This window comes from Quercus suber, unplaced genomic scaffold, assembly GCF_002906115.3.
Source record: "Quercus suber isolate HL8 unplaced genomic scaffold, Cork oak 2.0 scaffold_220, whole genome shotgun sequence".
Taxonomy (NCBI): Eukaryota; Viridiplantae; Streptophyta; class Magnoliopsida; order Fagales; family Fagaceae; genus Quercus; species Quercus suber.
This window is the reverse complement of record NW_027069678.1, coordinates 521,266-541,830: the sequence shown is the minus strand read 5'-3', so window position 1 is coordinate 541,830 and position 20,565 is coordinate 521,266. Positions and strand designations below refer to the sequence as shown.

The following is a 20,565-nucleotide window of genomic DNA, read 5'->3' as shown; positions in this document are numbered from 1 at the left end:
TTTTTTTTTCTTTATTGGGTTAACAATAATGATGATTCAAAAAATTATGGAGAGGTATGGATTTGGTATCTTGAAGCATCCGAATATTTCAAGTTCAAACATTAAAACTTATAAGAGAATGTGTCATTTACCAATATTATCTATCATTTTATTCTTCATACTTTATCACACTTCCATCTACTGCAAGGCTACATTCTACAACGCTATTGCTACCACTTACCACACTATACCTTTGTCGTTGTAGTTTGTCCATAGCATCACCAAGGTTTTCAGATCCGGACCGTTTATTGAACCATAAAATGGAGAGGTACAAGGTTTTTAAGATCAAACTGAGGTCAAACCGGGGTCGAACCTTGATGACATCATAATTAATTTAATAATTAATTAAAGTCTAAATATAGATATTAAATTTATAAAAATAGCAAAGTTGACAATATATCTATATATGTGAGGGAAATTTAATGATTTTCAAGCATATATTTAATAATTAAATAAAAAAGTTAATAAAATAAAATAATAACTATGTGCGCCAGAAACGAGGCTATTGGGCCTAACCTCCCTCGGGCTTACAACTTATTTGTGTAATGGGTTTGGATTTCTTACCCTGGGTCATTCCCGGCACTGAGACCCAATGAGATCACTTTTCCCTTTTCCACTGCCTGGATCACCCTCTTCTCTTTGTTCTCTCTTCCTTTCTTTCTCTTTTTCCAGCAAATTTTAGCAACCCCCTTTTCCCCTCCCATTTCTCATATTTATAGCCCCTAATTAGTGGAGAGGTTATGATCACCTCCATGGTTAGTGCAATGGGAGGTCCAATATTATCAATCATAAATGGATAGTTAAGTGGGAGTGCGATATGGTGAAAGTGGCTTTGGAACTTGATTCCTACTCCTGAAAGCATGTCGGCGGCGGTGCTTCTGGGCATTGCTAGGTATGCAAATAATGGTATGTTCAGACGTTATTCCTCTTTCATTGTTCGGTAAAGATCCCCGAGTAAGGATTAGGTGATAACACTTGGGTCTGCAGTTCATATGGGGCCTAGATTGGGGCCATGGGCCACACTGTTGCGTCAGAGCTTTAGGCCCAAATGTGCTTGGGCTCCACGGGACCGTACGTTACCCCCCCTGATTCATGCTTGGCTAATTTAGTGGTCCTTGAGCCCAGCTTCTGACAAGGGAGTTAGAAACTATGGGCCAATTTGTAAAGTTTGGGCCCAATGTCCAGATGGTCCCTAGGGAGGCATACCGTACATTAGCCCCCCCTTGATTCGTGAATGGCGACCGAAGACGAATCAAGGAGCCCAGGACACAGTTTTCATCCGGTAAAACTTATCGGCATGCATTGGGAGGTTGAAAGGCCAATTAATGCGCCCTTAAAAGACGCGTCGTGCCTGACGGTTGGTTCTACCATCATCATTTCTTGACGGTTTGCAAACTAAGGCAGCGTGCGTGTGACGGCTGTGACGGGACTCGTAGAGTTTCCTGCGCCTCATTTAATGAGTGGCATTTACTTTCCCTTCTGGCTCCTATAAATTCCCCATTTTGGATCATTTCTCCATTTTTTCACTCTCGTCTTTCTGAATTTTCTTTTCTGTCGTGCATCCATCTATGCACTGTTTGATCAATCCAGAGCCTCTCCCTTCCCTTTAGCCCAAAGTAAGTTCTCTAGCTCCTTCTATTACTTCAGTTTCTTTCTTCAAATTTCCTCCTTCACATTTAGAGTTTTAAGATGGGTTTCGCTTACCTTTTGAATATTGAGGCATCCTTGGGCACCTTTAGGCAGAGGTTCAGTATCCCCAATGATGTGGAAGTAGCATACTGCCATGAGATTGAATGATCTCCACAAAGGGGGCAATACTGCTTTCTTCCCCTTAATGTCGATCTCGGAGGGCGAGTTAGGTTCCCGTGGACCTGCTTTGTTTAACACTCTTAGATACTATAAGCTGTGCCCCAAAACCAATGCAGTAATCTTCTCGCTCCATCCGCCGATCTCGTTGTAAAGCTCCCAGTACAGGCTAGCATAACTACGGAGGGTTTCTCCTACCCTCATTTTCATGGATAGCAATGCGTCTACCAATTGTGGCACCCAGCTACAAGTCACAAACTGGATTTCGAACTCCTGTATCAGCTCGGCAAAATTGTGGATGGAGCCTTTCCGTAACTCGTTAAACCATCTTAAAGCGGTGGGGCGAAGGCTTAAGGGAAAAACCTTACACATCAGCGCGTCATTGTGGGTATGCAGAGATATCATCTGGATATAGTGACGACGTGCTCCACCGAGTCTGTTTTCCCATCGTAAGAGTTGAATAGAGGGCGCGTGAATCTGTTCGGCACAGGGGCTCGCTCGATGTCAGCTGAAAATAAAGACCGAGCAGCTCTGCGTAGTGCATGGCTCATTGCATCTATGGCCACATTATGGGTCCATTGTTCTTTGGGGGAATCCAAACCTCGATCTGCATATTCCCGTGACTATGAACGGTCTCAGTGTTGACGAGATTCCCGTGAATACGAACGTTCCCTTCGCTGACATAATTCCCGTGAATGGGAACGTTCTCGGCGGTGATGGAATCTAGATTTATTGGATCCCATTTCATGATAATCCTTCCCGGTACTGGGTATTCTTTCTCGGTTGTCTCTGTCCCTTCTACGGTTCCTGTTCCCTGCCTCCAACTCTAGGTCCCTCACTAGCCTGCGCAACCATTCAAGCTTTTTATCCCTCCCGTCAAACTGCCTGTGCCCTGAAGCACCAGATATTGTTCATTGTGTTTGATACGACCCCTCTCCAAGGCCAGACCGTTCTTCCTCTAGCTCACCGTCCCTATCTTCGCGCCTCTTTTGCCTCCTTTCACACTAGGAGGATCATCGAGAATGTCCCACTGAGCCACTTTTAGTGTCACTCCCTAAACGTCTCCCAAACATCCTTCCGGGCTTGAGTCTCAGTAGAACCACGGCGTTGTAGGAGATTTCCACAGACGACGCCAATTGTGCATGCGAAAAATGAGGCTATTGGGCCTAACCTCCCTCAGGCTCATAACTTATTTGTGTAGTGGGCTTGAATGTCCTACCCTAGTTTGCTCTCGGCACTGAGACCCAATGAAATCACTTTTCTCTTTTCCACTGCCTGGATCACCCTCTTCTCTTTGTTCTCTCTTCCTTTCTCTTTCTTTTTCCAACAAATTTCAGCAACGCCCTTTTCCCCTCCCATTTCTCATATTTATAGCCCCTAATTAGTGGAGAGGCTATGATCACCTCCATGGTTAGTGCAATGGGAGGTCCAATATTATTAATCATAAGTGGATAGTTAGGTGGGAGTGGGATATGGTGAAAGTGGCCTTGGAACTTAATTCCTACTCCAGAAAGCATGCCCGACGGCGGTGCTTCTGGGCACTGCCAGGTATGCAAATGATGGTATGTTTGGATGTTATTCCTCTTTCATTGTTCGGTAAAGATCACTGAGTAAGGATCAAGTGATAACACCTGGGCCCGCAGTTCATGTGGGCCTAGATTGGGGCCATGGGCCACACTGTTGCGTTGGAGCTTTAGGCCCAAATGTGCTTGGGCTCCACGGGACCGTACATTACCCGCCTGATTCATGCCTGGCTAATCTAGTGGTCCTTGAACCCAGCTTCTGACAGGGGAGTTAGCAACCATGGGCCAATTTGCAGAGTTTGGGCCCAATGTCCCGATGGTCTCCATGGAGGCATACCGTACAATAACCATGAAAATATTAAAATTTATGATTAATTTTTGAAGTAAAGTTGAATATTTTTGAAGTAAAGTTGAATATTTTTGAAGGATTTTAATTATAATTTTTTTTATTCCTTGCAAGAGATGGATAATTTAATTAAGTAGAATAAAATTGTGTTAAGTTGTTTTTTATATTAAAAAAAAAAATTGCTAAGGGGTTGGACAACACGGTTCTTGCCACCGATTCGTGCAGTCCAACCTCAGTTTTAGGGGTTCACGAAATTAACAAAAAATCCTATTCTTTATGCTTGAAAAACCGGTTTTTATCTTGGTTTCTAGTTTTCACGGTTCGACCTCCCAATCCGGTCCAGGTCTGAAAACATTGAGCACCACCACTCTCATTGCCACTATGATTGTTACTATTGATGTTGTTTTCACAACCATTGCCACTATCACAACCACCCAAAAAAATATTGATAAGGTTGTCTGTAATAACCTTTTCCACGAGAAAGTATTTGGTATCAAATGATACCATGTCAGTGGTATTAAAATTCAATAAGTGAGAAACATATCTACAAAAAATAACTACCTTACTAACAAATAAAAGACATGTCTTAGTAGGTAGTTATTTTTACACACATATCTCTTGTCTATTGGATTTTGATATAAATAACGTGCTATCATTTGATACTATCAGAACATATGTGAATCATGTTAGGAACATATGTCAATATTTTATGTAGTTGGCTAATCTTTTGACAAAACACAGTTTACTTGTATTTGAGTAGATCTAGGATGTATTTAATACTTCAAGGAACAAGAGTTCAAGTCTAGTATTGAAGCCATGCAAATCTATCCAAGAAACAAGTGAAGAAGTGCTAATTTTTTAAAGCTCGATAGCTGCTTGACACCTCTCGATAGCTAGGCTATCTATCGAACGCTTAAGTTGTTTCTTATCACAATCTTGACACCTCTCGACAGCTAGGTGGATCGATTGAGAAAGCTCCTGTCCTCTCGATAGCTTCTCAACAGCTAGTGGATCGATCGAGATTTATGAAATTTAGATTTCTAGATCTTATATTCGGCGCATGCTTATGTTTCTGTGTAGGATTTCTTTTCTCACAATCCTAGACATATATAAGGCTTATTTTAGAGGTTGTCATATAAGAGAATACAAGGAGAACATATGCAAAAGGTGACCGATGTCTTATTCTCTCTGAAAGAAGTTACTGTATCTTTATGCCTTAGGATTTTGTAACCAAGTGCTTCTTGATCTTCATTGTTGATAAAGTGAAGAACTTTATAGGTAACATCTTCTTCAAGTTGGTGTGTTAGTCACGTACTAGGAGCAGTGCATCATTGGTTAGTCACATACTAAGATCAATGTAAAAAGGATGGCGTTCATATATTGAAGAGTTCAGAGGTTCTGAAGCGATAGAAGGTTTCTGTTGTAAGTTCATCTACGGAGATTATAGAGTCTAAGGAAAAGGGTTTTATACCAGATCTGAAACTTCTCTTTACTATAGTGGATTGCTTTTCAGGAAGGTTTCCTCCTAGGTTTTTTTACTGTGAAACTAATTTGTTTCATTGGTTTTCCTAAGTCATTATATTTTGTCTTAGTTATTTTATTTCGCTGCATGTTTTTGACATGATATTGATGTTTGTTTATTTTAACAAGTTTCATTCATAATAAATCTAATTAATAACTTAGATTTAAAATTTATTAATTCTATCAACTGGGATTTAAATTTCCCAACAGATGCAAATTTTTTTTTTCCCTTTTTCACACCCAAAACTAGTGGAATTTTGTGTACTAAGTATGACTATTAATTACTACCATCACTACTATACCACTGAAATTCTTATTTAATTATGCTCACCAATTTGGTTGTATTCCACCAATTTATTGGTTGTATTAAATTCTCAAGAATGTTGCTAAAATTCTTGTAGCCAATTAAGGCTGTGTTTGGCAATGCAGAAAAAGCTAGCTTTTAGCTTATTTGGCTTATTTTAAGCTGGTCACGTGACACATTTATTATTTGCAGGGCCCACTTGCTACTTTTTCAAGAGCAAAACATCATTTGCAAGTGTTTGTGGACCCACCAGTATTACTTTTTAGTTTTCTTTTTTTCTTTTAACATAGACACTGTTTGTGGGTCCCTAGGTTCCACATGACTTTTTCTTTTTTAATTTTTTTCTATCATACTTTCAGTAAAAAACTAAATAAGCTGTTTCCAAACGGACCCTAAAACCCACATGGTCCAAATCCCACATCCCTCAAATATCTAATTATTATTTTTTTTTTAATTTTTTTAAGAAAATTTCAACCTATGACGTCCACTCTTGATAATAACTTTTTATTATCAAATCAAGACACCAATCGGTTTTTGGTGTATGTGAAGATTGAACTCCAAATCTCTTATTCAATTTGAGCTAATTAGAATGCACTCAACTATCTAATTATTATAAGAAAAAAAAAATCCTCAACTATCCAATTATTAATTATATGAAAAAAAGAAACCTAAAAATGTTGATGTGCTACAATTACCTTTTATAATTTATATGCTTGACATGCCCATTTGATTATTATTTATTTACATTTTTAATATTTTTTTTATTTTTATGAACATTTTATATATTTTTTATTTTTATGAAAGTGATTCTAAATTAAAAAAAAATGTTAAAATTATTATCAATTTATAAATAAAAAAATTCTAAAACTATTATTAATTTATAATAAAAAATTTATAAATTGTTCTTATCATAAATTAATATATAATTCGTGTCAAATTAATAACATAATAACTAATTTTTTATATATTTTGTTTTGTTGCATTTAAAAGTTGACACATTATAGTAGTTTGTAAGGCCTATGAAACTTTATAGTATCTGCAACGTTACAAGATTCCAAATTATCTATTGATTCTTGATTCGTGAGCAGCTAAGTTTTGCTCGGCATATTAGGATGGAGAAATTAGAGATTTCAAAGCGTGGTTCTCAAGCCAAGATATTGGGACTGTTGTTGCGTTTTCTGGTGCAGCACTCATGAACCTATACAAGGGTGTCGCTGTGATTTCTCTCTATACTCAGCACTCGAATCAACCTGTGACCCCATCTAAAGCATTAATAGACAAGGATTCCATAAAGGGCCCCCTCATGCTTGTCACTTCTTACGTTTCATTGTCAGCTTTCTACATCCTACAGGTGATTCTGAGTTGATATTTACAAAATAAATTGTTTTTCTGTACAGCCAAAAAAGGTTAGGCTACAAATAACCATCCAAATCTTGGTGCTCTAAAAGGAAAGCTAAAACAAAGAGTCCCTCTATCTGGTCCTCCCATTACAGTCGATATTGCTCCTTTGAGTTTTATACAACTAGTTCATTATAGAAGTGATCATTGGAGGCCACTATGCCTTATGTTCGCTATGTTAAACATACTTGTATTATAATAACAAGGATTACAACCACATATATTGCAAACTAATGCATGTTCCAATTTAAATTTGAGAAAGGATTCATAAAATTATAAATTAATACGCATATATGACTATTGCAGACAATTACAATTAAGATGTATCCAGCACCAATAAAACTTACATCATTAACGTGCTTATCGGGTGCTATACTCTCCACTATCATGACAGCAATTTTGGATCATAAATCTTCATCATGGAAATTGTCATGGAACATCAGCCTTCTTGCTCCAATTTATAGTGTAAATTTTTGAATGCCACACCCATCTTTTCCTATTTCCAGAGATTTGAGAAAAGCTAATTCTATAGTAATTTTTTTTTTTCAGGGAGTTGTGATTTTTGGAATCACAGTATATGTTCAAACATTGGCAATTAGACTAAAAGGACCAGTTTTCATGACAGCGTTTAAACCATTGTCCACATTAATAGTAGCCATTATGGGACTACTAATTTTAGGAGATGCTTTATACATTGGAGGGTAAGTATATATATATATATATATATATTGATTCTTGAGCTAGCTTTGGTGAAAAATGAGTATTCTAAGGGAAAAATGACAAAGGTATAAATTTAGAATTAGTAATTCTTATACTCTCCAATTTGATTAATTCCAGTGTTATTGGAGCTACCTTGATAATTCTTGGACTTTACGCAACGATATGGGGGAAGGAAAAAAGAGAAGGTGGAGAAACTGTCGAAGCAAACCCTGTCCGAGCAAGTTAATGAAATCAACCAAGAGAAGTAATAGAGAGGTAGATAAATTTGTATTGGAATTGTACCTTATCGGCTAAGAATATTATAATCACTTTATTTTGAATTTTTGCCCAAATGCTAGCTAGTATATATCATACAAACCTCTGCACCAAAAGATGCATCGGAGTTTTTATCTGATTTTTTCTTAACTCTATCATCTACGGGACAAATTTTAGCTCCAAAAGATGCATTGGAGTTTTTATCTAATTTTTTCCTTGAATCTATTATCTACAAGGCAAATTTTGGCTCTAAACTGATTTGAAAATATTATTTTCAACCCATTACATGACAAATTTATTAGATTATTTATTTGTATTATTTAAACAAGTCACATAAATCATTAAAAAAACCTTGTGACTAAAACTAAACAAAAATTATCACTTCAATTGTCACATCATGATGTGGAGCAAGATAGCCTCAAATTAACTTGGAGTTAACCTTTTTCCGTATCTACTTGTAACTATACATAAAAAAAAAAAGGCTCAAATTCGCCGACACGACCCAAACTCAAAGGAAAATACCCTACTTGAACCTGAATTTTTTGACTCGAAGTAAAAAAGGGTTGACAAGTGACCCAACCTTTTTTTTTTTTTCTAGTGACTTGATTTGTTTGTTAAAAATATTTTTTTTGTGTATATAAAAAAAAAAAAAGAAGAAGAAGAAGAAGAAGAAGATATGATTGGTTTACTTGTTTATTTTGTGCTTTATAGTGCATAACTCAAAACTCAATTGACAAATATAATGCATGAGATTATTATTACTATTTTTTTTATAAAAACAATTAGTTTTATTACTTTTTTTGGGATAATGAAGTTATATATAGACATGTATGAGAAGTATTCATAAGTGCGAAAAAAGTGAAAGCTGTAAGGTTGAATTTAATCAACCATCTTGTTAGTTTTATTCCTTGCCAAATTTGCTTGTAATTCAGCATTTAGAAATTTTGTATTTAGGTGAGAATCATGTAAGGGTAGTGTGTGAGAGAGTGTGAAGAAAAACTCAAGTTTGTGCACTCAGCAAGTGGCTCATGACTGGATCTTGCAGCTTGCTCAGGGCTTGCAAGTCGTCAAAAGTGGCACACGTGTGGAGCATGCAGAGGAGCTGAGCAGTCACGCCAGTTGAAGCACTACAGGAAAAAAAGTCCAGATTGTCCATTCAGTTAGCTCGTGGCTTGAACTCACGGCTCAGTCAAGTCATGAGGCCAAGTCGCCAGTCTACTCTGTTTTGGAAAAACTGACTCTTCGCATTCCATTTTCACACCAATATAAATACCCCATAATCGTCATCTTTGTTTCTCCAAATTCCTCTACTCTCACCCTCATCATTGTTACATCCTTGAGAGGTACATTACCTAAATCCTTTTCTCACCATTCCCATATCTGTGAGAAGGTTATTTGGTGCTTGGGAAGCAGTTAGGAAGGGACCAATTAATATTCGTTGATGCTATGAGCTATAGCGGAATCCAGTAAGCTAAAGAAGACAAAGATTGACATAACCTCGTTGGAGCAAGAAGCTTGGAGGGCTTAAGTACACTAGGTAGATTAGGCTTGGAGGGTCTTCTACTATTCGTGTATCCCAACTTCATTCTTTAGTGGATTATTGACCGCTTGGAGGGCGGTGGAGAGGTTTTACGCTGAGGACTTCGGTTTTCTCTTCGATAACACATCGTTGTGTTGTTTTTGTGTTTGCATCTCTTTTCCCTTAATTTTTGTCATTTAATTTTTGGTATGGTTGTGATTTTATTTGGTTTAGATTGGTTTATCAATTCTATTTTAGCTTATGTTCATATTCCGCATATATATTGTTTGATATTAAGCTTGAATTGGTAATTTGTAATTTGGGGGGTCTAAACGTTCATAGGTGTTTTACACACATTTTGAACATTCAAAAGCAAAGTATATCAATAAAATTGACATAAATTATGGATACTTTGGTTTAAATTTTTACAGTTCATAGCCAAAATAAAAAATTATATTTCCTAGAATGTGTGTTGTTTAACAATGACACGATATTCATAAAGAAAACAATGTATAAATACGTAAACAATCAAAATTTGATGTATATTTCCATATTAAAATAGAGTGTCAACCACAGTGCATCTAAAACTAAACACAATTATTATATTATTTTTCAATTAAGGTAGAGAGCCAACTCACCTAATCAGAAGATAAAATAATAAAGTACTCAAACAATGTATAAAGTAGATTGAATATGAGTGACTGAGAAAATTATTCAATGGGTATGTTATAGGGGAGATTAAGCATTCAATATATTCTTAAATCATAATGAATCAAGGAGTTTAAGCATTTGATATACTTAAAAATCATATTAAATCTCAAAAACTTGTCAACATGCAATAATTCCAAATATTAAATCAATCTCAAAATTCAATCATCAATCCATAGTAAGCACATAGATAATCCCAAGAACACATGATAAAACTATTAGGTTTCACCTCTAACCCTAGCTAAAGATTTAGTTACACATAATTATGCAAAAGAAATCCATAAAAAAGCTGCTAATCGTCTAAAAAATAAAACAAAAGTTGGAAAAACGTTCTAGGGTTTTTCCCCTCCTATAACCTCAATCTCCTCCAAAAGAAACACAAAAAATCCATCAAATTTAGGATGAGAATCCCTTGATTTTTGGAATTTTATCCACCATCAGCTTTTAGCCCACTTTTGACCTTCAAATATTTTTTTCCTAAATTTGTAGTAAACTACAAAGTTGTATATCTTTGAGTCTTCTTTCTGTGGCCATAAGAATCAGGTCAATCGGACATTGGTACAAGAAGTTATGGTAAAAATACTAAAATAGTGCCAGATGTTTCCATATCAGGATTTTTCCAATTTTGGCTTGAACAAATTTCTTTCTTCCCTTTTTTTATTCTTAGACGTGTTAGGGTCATACTTTTTAATAGTTGGCATATCCTTTGACAAAAAGAATTGTACTTGTATTTGGATAGTTTTAAGTAGATTCTAGATTATCATGATGTATTACAAACAAGACTATGAAATTATTGAAGACATGAAGACTACACAAAGAAACAAGTGTGAATAGCTGAAAATAGTGAACCTCGACACAAGCTCGATACTACTCTATCTATCAAGCTTCACAGATCCAGAAATTCCAAATCTGTTTTTCAGCCTATGATGATTCAGACTTCTAGGGCTTTGTTCACTAAACTTCTAGATGATATAAAATAATTATTTTATAGACATCATCATACATAGAGACTTACATAGAGAATCTATACACTTACTGTGAAGCTATTGTGTTCTTATACACCTTAGGGTTTTGTAACCAAGTGCTTCATTCTCTTCAAGTGTATTGAAGAACTTTGCATCCAATAACAAGCTTCAAGTTGCCAAGAGTTAGCCACATACTGGGATTCGGGCAAAGGGAAGAGGTCTCTACAAAATCAAGACCAATTGAGGATTGGTGCAAGGATTCTATGTAGGTAGGAACTTTGGGGTAGACCAGGTTTGGGGTAAGATAGCTTGTACTTGTAATCTCTTGATTTTGATTTTTGATTCTTCCTAGTGGTGAATATATTTTTAAGAGAAAAACACACGTAATTAAACATGAAAACTTTAAGATAATAGTGTAATTAAACATGAAATTGATGTGATATTGCCTACCAAAACTAAGATAATAGTGTAATTTTAAGTAGTCAACATTAGATTATGAAATTAGTTTTCGAGATTGTAAATTTCTTATATATTTTTATTTTTGTCAAATTAGCTATCCAATAGAGCATTTGTAATTTTGTATTCTGTTTCACATATTGATATTGTGTAGAAAAGAAACTTGTGTTCTGTAATTATGATGATGCAGAAAATCGTTAGTGAGTTAATCGTTCACACGCGTAGCAATTGAAGTACCTGAAGAACAAAAAGAAAGAAGAACCTACCAAGAGCATCAGTAGAGTACCGGCTAAAGACCATCTGAAGGTTAAGTCAGTGTTAGAAGAATCTCTAAAAACTCAAAAGTGTAAGAGCTAGGAAATTTCACATGCCTTGGAGAAGAGGAGACTCGGTACTTATATAGTGGTGTAAGGCTAACTGAGATCCCATAAATGTAGCATCTTTTCTTGTAGGGGAGATATGAGGTTTATGTTCCAAGATCTTAGGGCTTTGCTTCCCAAACTGGGAAGATAAGAATATGTAGGAGGATCTTTAGACATGATGTGCAGGTTCTTTCTATATATGGAGATATGAGTGGAAACAAGAACAAAATGACATGGGACTAAGTGTGCTCTCCTGTCAGTATGCTTGCTAACTCAACGGATGCCTTCTTACTCGACGAGCAAGGTGAACAAAGGTATGGAAGGGGGCTTCCGACCCGACGAGCACTCCAATCCTAGAGGGTGTTTAAGCATGGTGGTCGATACCATACTGTATACAGGAATCGAAACGCCAACGTTTTGTACCGGTTTAAATACTGGCCGATTTCGGGCACTACCGGCTAGTACAGAAAAAAGCTTCTTTTTTTTTTTTTTTTTACTTTGTAAATTTTGAATTTTTGTAAGGGCAGAGTGGTAATTTACTTGCATTAACTTATTTGTACTATTTTTTTTTTCTTAGTATGAATGAACAATTAAACTTTCTATTTTTATATTGTGTTTTTTTTTCCCCCTTTTAATTGGTGCTAAGGTCTAAAACCATGAATAATTTATTCTGAATTGAGGTAATATTTTATGGTAAACTTTTATATTTATTATAACACACACACTCACACACATACACACATTTGTAAATATAAAAAATAACGGTACACCAGTATTAATCAGTACCGAAATATATCATTCCACTGATCAAATCAGTACAACCTCTAGTATGAGATTGACTCTCTTGTGTTTAAGTCTTGAAGGGCAAAGAGAGTTAGAAAAATTCTTCGTAAAAGTATTCCTTATCAAATTATATTTTCAAAAGGTAGACTAAACTCTTTTTTTTTTTTTTTTTTACTTTTTTTTTTGAGCAATGTTGGGATTTGTATACTTTTATAATTCTTAAACATGTATCAATTTGTTGATCTTAACACTTTCTCGATATGGATGGTGAACTCAAAGTAATGCATTTCATACCAAGTAATTTGTTGTAAAAAATATCCATATAAAAAATATGGATTAACCCAACCCAACATGCAACTTGATCAACCTGACCAGTTTCTAACCCGTTTATTATTTATTTATTTTTTTGGTCTGAACCTAATGACCCGACCTGCCCATTTTGCCAACCTAACGATTTTCTTTCAGTGTTTTACCAATTTGATACTAAAGATTCACAATAAGCTCTCGTATTAGTCTACCATCTTTTACGATGCCTACGAAACCACAAGTGCAATACATTTCTACACATTTTCATGATGCATCCCTTTGTATTATGCAAGGAATGAATCAGTAAGGTAGACCCATCAAATATCAGGGCAGTTTCAAATCTAATTACGTTAAATCAAAAACATTACTTTTACAAAGAACAAAGGCAAACTTTACTAAGCCACCAAAATACACTCTTGATCTCTAAATTTTAGCACATGAGCAATTTTAGTTCTATAGTTTAAAGTACTTTCAATCTATAAGGGTCCGTTTGGATACAACTTATTGTTGCTAAAAATAATTTTTGCTGAAACTGAAAACTGAAAACACTGTAACAAAATAATTTTTAAATGTGTGAATAGGCCGTGGGACCTATTTTTAATGAAAAAGTTGCTGAAAAGTGAAATTTTGGGTCCCGTACACTGTTCATGGGACCCACAGAACTGATAAAAAAGGGTTGAAAAGTCAATAAATGACGGCTACTGTTCATGAACGATAGCCGTTGTCCCCCAAAAAGCGTGCGCAATAGCAGGAAAAAAAAAAGCGTCAAAATGTAAACGCAAGACGTGGACGTGAGAATAATCCGTATCCAAACTCTCACTAAGTCAAAGCAATGACATGTCAGTTTTTTGTTTGGCCACGTCCTTTAAGGGACTTAAAGTAATCACTTTAAACTTTAAACACTAAAATCACCCATGTACTAAATTTTGAAAGACCAACGGTGTATTTAAGTTATTTTAAACTTTCAAATGATTTCCAATTAGTCTGCAACAACATTGAATTACATTTACATTTACTGTTCATAAACAGTGGAATGTAACTAATAATTTTCCTAAAATTAGAAGAGAAATGACAAACAATATTTCTAAGCAAAAGGTTTTTTTTTCTTCTTCTATACACATCAAGTGAAGACCTCTATAAGGGTGGCGAGAGCAATATTATGAAGCCCACCAAGAGCATAACAAAGTATGTTAATTGTAGAGTGTTTAACACCTTTCCTGAATGTAACCAAAGTTGTGGATCTATGTCTACAGTTTAAACAATCCTTTCATTCTTAGTGCTTAAGAGCCCCTACTGAATCCTTTAGTTAATAGGAAACAAAAGTAATTAAACACGTGACCAATAATCATACCCAAAAACCTCATGATTGGCTGCAATTCCTAAGATTTAAAGATAAATAAAAGAGGCTCACTCGTACACACATCATCATAAGACACTTGTCCCCAAGGCCCTAGAAATTTGAGTATCGACAATGTCGTTGTTTATCTAATGTGAAAGTAAAATTGTACTAATCACAATTTATCAATTCAATAAGTTATAAAATTTATTGTATCTAATTTATCTATAGTGTTTTAGTATTATCAGTTAATTATAAAGATCAACATATATACACCATATTGACATGTTAACCTTTTTTTAAAGGTAATTGACATGTTAACCTTAAAAATAATAATAATAATAATAACAAATTAACAAAAAAACATGTCCACCATGTAGTGTCATTTAGTGCTTTCACATCATACGTGACATAAAATGTTAGTTAAACAATGCCTCGTGGAATAACCACTAAAGGTAAGACCGATTGGTAGAATTTATGATTTTGTCCAATAACTGGCCACAATGGATGCAGTACGTACTCGCACTAAACCTAGTCACTACGCTTCTTCTCAGAGGAAAAAAAAAAAAAAAACCTAGTCATTATGCACTTCTAAATTTGGTTGAAGTGGAGACCATGTGAGAATATAGATACAAATATTTTATTATTTGCATGGAGTATCTACAGACTCCAATCTTATTAAAGTGCATGGTTCTTAGAGTTAGGAGGATGAAAATTCAATTTGGTGGGAAATGATCAAAATGGGAGAGCAGAAAGAGTGTGAGAGAGGGAATAGGAAACATCAAGCAAGAGAAGTTCTGTGAAAAATTGAAACGATATATTTATTGCAGAGTCCCTAGTGTTTGCATTGCAGGATTTAACATAACATCCAAGGTCTCTCTAAACAAAGGCATGAGTCGTTATGTGCTTGTTACATATGGATATGCTATATTGGAACTATAACTACTGCTCTTCTTGCATTTCTCTTTGAAAGGTTGTATTATACCCTTTAATATTTTAGTGTTTTGTTGGACACAAAGTCATAAATATAAATATTGCATCACACAAAAAAATATATATATATATATATATATATATATGAGAGCATAATTTTTTTTTAAAGTACTCTCTTCCCATCCTTTTTCTTTTCATTCATTTCTTTCAAATTTTGTTTTTTAAACCTAGCTAGTGTAAATATGATATGAAATTTATCAAATAAGTTTTTTTTTTTTTAATAATAAAAATCATGATATGAGTATGGGGCACCTTTCTTAGTGAAATCATTGTATGAAAGAAATTATATCCACTAGATGATTAATCATTAAATATTCCTTGCAGGAGAAATGATAGCAAAATTAGCTTACCAATCGTACGGAATCTCTTCTTATTGGGTCTACTAGGGTGAGTAAAGCGTTTGCCAAATAAACAAAGTCATTTCCTAGTCCAAAATTTGTCTTTCAGTATATTATCAAACTAGTCGCTAACCCGTGCGATGCACGGGAAAACTATTGTATATGAATGTAAACTATTCTTTTTCTCTTCCTCTTTAATTGTTGATATGAAACATTAAATTACGTAATGAAAAATAGAAATCAAACTTAAGTTTAAATTAAAATGAAGAATCAAATCTTTAACATCCTCAATTATCCATTAAATGTATGAAACACAAATTTAAAGAACTACTCAATCAATATTTCAAATAAATTGAAAGACAACTTTAAAGTGTTCTTTGTATCTTCTTCCTTTGTTGCTTTGTAGAAGTCACTAAACCTTTCCATCAAGGTCTAACTCGTATGATCTAATCATGCTTAGAATTGGGACCATAGGCACCTAAAACACCGACTTGTATTGATCATCCACACATTTGAACTTACATAAATTGAATAATTTCCCACAGCCCCATCAACTTTCTTTACTACTCTTCTAGTCCACAGCAATAGCAGCCCAACAAAGGCCCCTAAAGCTCCAAAGTGACACCAGTCCACAGACTAATAATCAATACTATCAACTATTACCAAAACTATCTAAATGTTGTTTTCTACTATATAAACCTATCTCACCATCGATGCCAATAAAACTTTCTAAAAGCTTTGATTCCTTTGAAGTTATTAAGGGTAACAAACTCTAATCTTGATGCACAAACCCACCATGAAATATATCATTAAAAAAATCAAACCTACTTCTCAAAGGGAATCATATCAAAATCTCACTATCAATACCAATCCCAATATCAAACATATGACATTGAGAAAATAAGGCCAACAAAACATCTCACCCTGATTAAATCAACAACATAGCATCACATTCCCTACTTATCTTCTTCCTTACCACTCTCCATGTATTATGACTTCTAGAACAACAACAAAAAATCACTTAGGAATTTTATCAAACAACTTGTGTACGTGTAAGAGAAACAACACTTAATGAAATTGGACATCAATGAGAATGATCTTTTACTCTACTTTAAAATAGTAGGACAATAGTCATGAATCATTGCAAAACTTCCAAATGACTCTATAAAAGAGAGAATTTTAAAAAGAAAAGAGAGTACCATGTTGCAGCAACACCAGCTTCAATATAACCACGGGTTGTTTTTTCTCTCTCAAGGCCTGCGCAAGCTCCTTTGTGCCTAAAAATTGAAAACATGAAATCAGTTTTTTGTAGGTACCTATATATTAAGTTTGGTTATGAAGTTAAAAGATTTCATGTATGTTTCACCTTCTATTTACAATATGGCTCAAAGAATAGTAAAAAGATGATGAAACTCTTAACAAATTTAAGTTAACAAAGAACATTTGTGTATATAAAGCCCTCTAATGCGACGGCCTTTGTGTGTTTTAGGGTTTGGAAGAGGATATCCTCTGGCAATTTTTTAACTTTAGCCATCTTCTGCCTTTTACATGGATAGATGTATATTATTGCCTACACAACAAAGCAAAAACCCAACCCTGATCTGAATATGCTTAATTACAAATTTGCTAATAAATTAAATTTACCTATGATACACCTTTTCCAAGGTAGTCTAAACCTCCATCCCTTAGTTCAAGTGCCTCATAAATTCCTAAAGGAAAACAAAAAAAAAAGGACACAGAGTTTGGTCTATGAGACAAAACACCAAAACATATCTGAATGTTCAAATCCTCTCTCAATTTCTTCACTATATCATGTATTTTCAAAATGATCTAAAAACATAAATGAAAATGATCGTCTCCATAGTTCATTTCACCGCTTAGATTAAGTATTACTAATCTAAGACTAATATTAATTACCCAAAAAAAAAATGAAGATTTGATTAAGGAACATACCAGTGGATGCACCACTTGGAACAGGCTCTATAAAAAGCGCCATCTGAGTTTGTCACATCGACCTACATGATTAAGGAACAAAGATTTGATTAATTAATCATTAACAAATCCCTTGTGTACGATGGTCGTAGACACACAGATTTTAGATAAGAAACAAAACAGTCTATAACACAGTATCGACAAAAACACATAGATTAGGGACATGATGGTCATAGACACAGATTTTCGATATGAAACAAAACAGTCTATAACACACTATGGACAAAAACACACAGATCAGGGACATGATGGTCATAGACACACAGATTTTCGATATGAAACAAAACAGTCTATAACACACTATCGACAAAAACAAACAGATCAGGGACATGATGGCCATAAACACAGATTTTCGATACGAAACAAAGCAGTCTATAACACACTATCGACAAAAACACACAGATCAGGGACATGGGAATTTAAGAATCGTACCTCAACTGTGGGATTGCCACGACTATCAAAGATCTGGCGTGCCTTGATGGCCTGGATTGGGCGTGCCTTGATGGCCTGGATTGTGATAGCCATAGGAGAAGAGAGATTTTTAGTTTCGAGAGTGTGTGAGAGAGGTACAGAGAAGAGCAGGTGGAGTTCACGGTTTTTTTTAAAGTTTCGGGGAGAAATAGTTATTGGGTTAGAAATAGTTAAGGTGTTTAGGGTTTTTTTTTTTTTTTTTTTAATAGTTTTATTTTTTTAAATAATGCTGACGTGAAAAAATGTGGGAGCTCTAAAAGCTTCGGTTATATATATATATATATATAAATAAGTATACCAAAGTTTTGGTTAGTTGCTAATTTTCTCAAATTTTTTTAATTTATTTACTTTGTTATTATTTAGAGCTGTGTTAGGGAGGACACTTTATTATGCCGGACTAGAACAAACTCCACCAGCTTTTGCATCTTAGCAGTTTTGTTCAGGTATATATATGAATATAACAAAATCTATCCTCTGCATATTCGTGTTCTTGTTCAGGTATATATATACCTCCAATGAGATATTCAACGTATAGGTATATTTCGATCCTAAATAATTTAAAAAAAAATAATAGAATTGTTACTAGGTGTTGAGCCAGGACTTAATTTTTTATTTATTTTTATTATTACTATTTATTTTTTATCTTTGTTATTGGTAATTTTTGTTGTTGGATGAATTTTTTTGGGCTTTGTAATTTTGTTTCAAATTTTAGTTCTATGAATTTTTTTGACCTTTAAAAAGATTAAAGATGTATTAAGGAGGTGAGTGTTTTTTAGAGTTGGTTAGACAAATCATTTGTATGATGTGAATGCTCTAAGACTCACGTTTCAAATCCCCTTTCCCTCAACCATGAAATTATATTAAAAAAATAATAATAATTTCATAAGAATGTCCATGGGCTATTGTGGGGGGACGAGGATCAAAAGTAGTTAACAGAGGTAACAAGAGTAACTCCGAGGAGGGGAACTTTGCGGAGAGGATTTGTTTAACTAGTAAGGAGTTCAGGTTGAGGCTACTGATGAAGATGTCGAGGGTTCATACTTAACCTTGGGAAGGCCGAAGAGCCGGAATGAAGGAAGCATGGTCCAATCCCTGGGGGGACAAAAGTAACTTGCTTCTGAATTAGAAAGAGAAGAAAAAGGAAGGACAAGGTAGCCATTCCCTTCGCATTAAATGCACTGCAACCACTTAGCTGGTTGCATTAATAGAGAAATGACCATAAACGGTGTCCCTCACAGCTTATATTTTGTTGTAAAAACCTTCTACCAAGGCCTTAATGAGACAAGTATCAAGAAAGTCTAATCTAAACACTCCAAATGTAAGATCTAAATGCGTCCTTGCTAATATATATAAAGCCAAGAAGCATCTGGATCAGGGTGACGGGAGTTTATGGGAGAAAAACAAAAACAGAGAGAGTGACAGGCCAAAAACGTATTGACTCCTTGTGATTAAATTAATTGATTAATTAGCCAAGTTTATTAATTAATCAAATTAATATGCAAACATGTGGTAGCACAAACAAATCACCACAGTGATTTGTTTACGAATGGGGAAAACCAATATGACAAAAAACCCCACCGGGTGATTTTAAGGTCACCACTCCCAAAATTTCACTATTATCACAACAAGCAGTTACAAGTAAAGGAATCTCAGTACTTTATACCAACCTACAATTGAACCCTTACCCCAATACCCAATTGGACTTGTTCTGTAGTGACAATTTCTCATTTTGATGCACGGCTCTCAGTACATGACCAACCAATTGCGCGGATCCCAGTACGCGACTTCAATCACCAACTAGAGAAGGTTGTTGGCTGCAAAGTTCTTCAATTCATCTAGATGATAAAGATCAAGAAGATGCTTGGTCACAAAACCCTACGGTGTACAAACACAACAACTTCTTCACAAGAATGATGAACTAGGGAAAAACTTCGTCTTCGGTCATAATTTGCTTGAACGAACTTTGCTCAATGCTTGTGCAACTTGTGAACACTTTGACAGCCCTTAAAATAATTATTTTATATGTCTAGGGTTAGGAGAAAAGAATGCCCAAAGACACATTCACGGATCCCAAGAAAACAGAACAAAAAATCTGTTTTTCTTAAACCTTAACAAAAAGAAGTTGTCAAGCAACTATTGAGTAGCTGTCGAGCCATGAGGCTGGAACAGCTTCTTGAGCTCGATAGATGCTAGCTGTCGAGTTTTAATGACCTTACACTTTTCAGCTTGTTTCTTGGATAAACTTGAATGACTTTAATACTTGATCTTGAAACCTTATTTCTTGAAATATTAAAAACACCTAGATCTATCCAATTACAAGTGCATTTTGTTAAAGGATTAGCCAATTACATAAAAGAATGACGTATGTTCTTTAACAAGTGAAACACATATGTCCTAACAATCTCCCCCTTTGGCAATCTGTGA

The 20,565-nt window shown here is 34.9% G+C and overlaps 1 long non-coding RNA gene and 1 pseudogene across 1 annotated transcript; one reads left to right on the top strand and one right to left on the bottom strand.

Annotated features, from left to right (window-relative positions):
- The window catches only part of LOC111990192 (WAT1-related protein At5g07050-like), a 28,654-nt pseudogene extending 10,083 nt beyond the window's left edge, over window positions 1-18,571 (top strand).
- LOC136070239 (uncharacterized) lies at window positions 17,322-18,179 on the bottom strand. The gene is made up of 3 exons (XR_010631529.1): window positions 18,103-18,179; window positions 17,632-17,693; window positions 17,322-17,387 (listed from the first exon to the last, which is right to left on the bottom strand). It is a non-coding gene; the product is annotated as an uncharacterized LOC136070239 (long non-coding RNA).
- Window positions 18,572-20,565: the final 1,994 nt, after the last annotated feature.